The sequence below is a fragment of the Rhagoletis pomonella genome, unplaced genomic scaffold, assembly GCF_013731165.1.
Source record: "Rhagoletis pomonella isolate Grant_MI unplaced genomic scaffold, Rhpom_1.0 Rhpom_scaffold_00015, whole genome shotgun sequence".
Taxonomy (NCBI): domain Eukaryota; kingdom Metazoa; phylum Arthropoda; class Insecta; order Diptera; family Tephritidae; genus Rhagoletis; species Rhagoletis pomonella.
This window is the reverse complement of record NW_023458569.1, coordinates 5139847-5140299: the sequence shown is the minus strand read 5'-3', so window position 1 is coordinate 5140299 and position 453 is coordinate 5139847.

The window sequence follows — 453 nt, the reverse complement described above, 5'->3', positions numbered from 1 at the left end:
AAATCTAATTAAAAAGCTCGAAATTTACCAGACGCCATACTGGACCCGCCATTTTGAATTTTGAAATTCTGACAGCGGATTCGTAATAAGTGACCCCGAAAACCCCTAGTACGAAATTTGGAATCATATCTCCAAAGCTTCGAATTTTGGCCGCACTTTTGGATTTCGGCCGCACTGTGCGATGGACTAAAAACATTAGTACTGCAACATTATGTGTGCTTTCGAACAAGCGGCAAAACATTGACATGTTTTTGTTTTTTTTAATTTTGTACTCAAATCAAAGCTTCAGAATTTCTCACTCAAAAGGGTTAACATAAAGTCAAATGAAGGAAAAATTATGATAATAAATTGCCAAATAAGTGTACCGAAATAGAATGTGATTGCTAGCTGGCACACTTAATATTATTTCATTGTGCTTATAAACATTTAACATTTGTCTCCACTTACGTATCT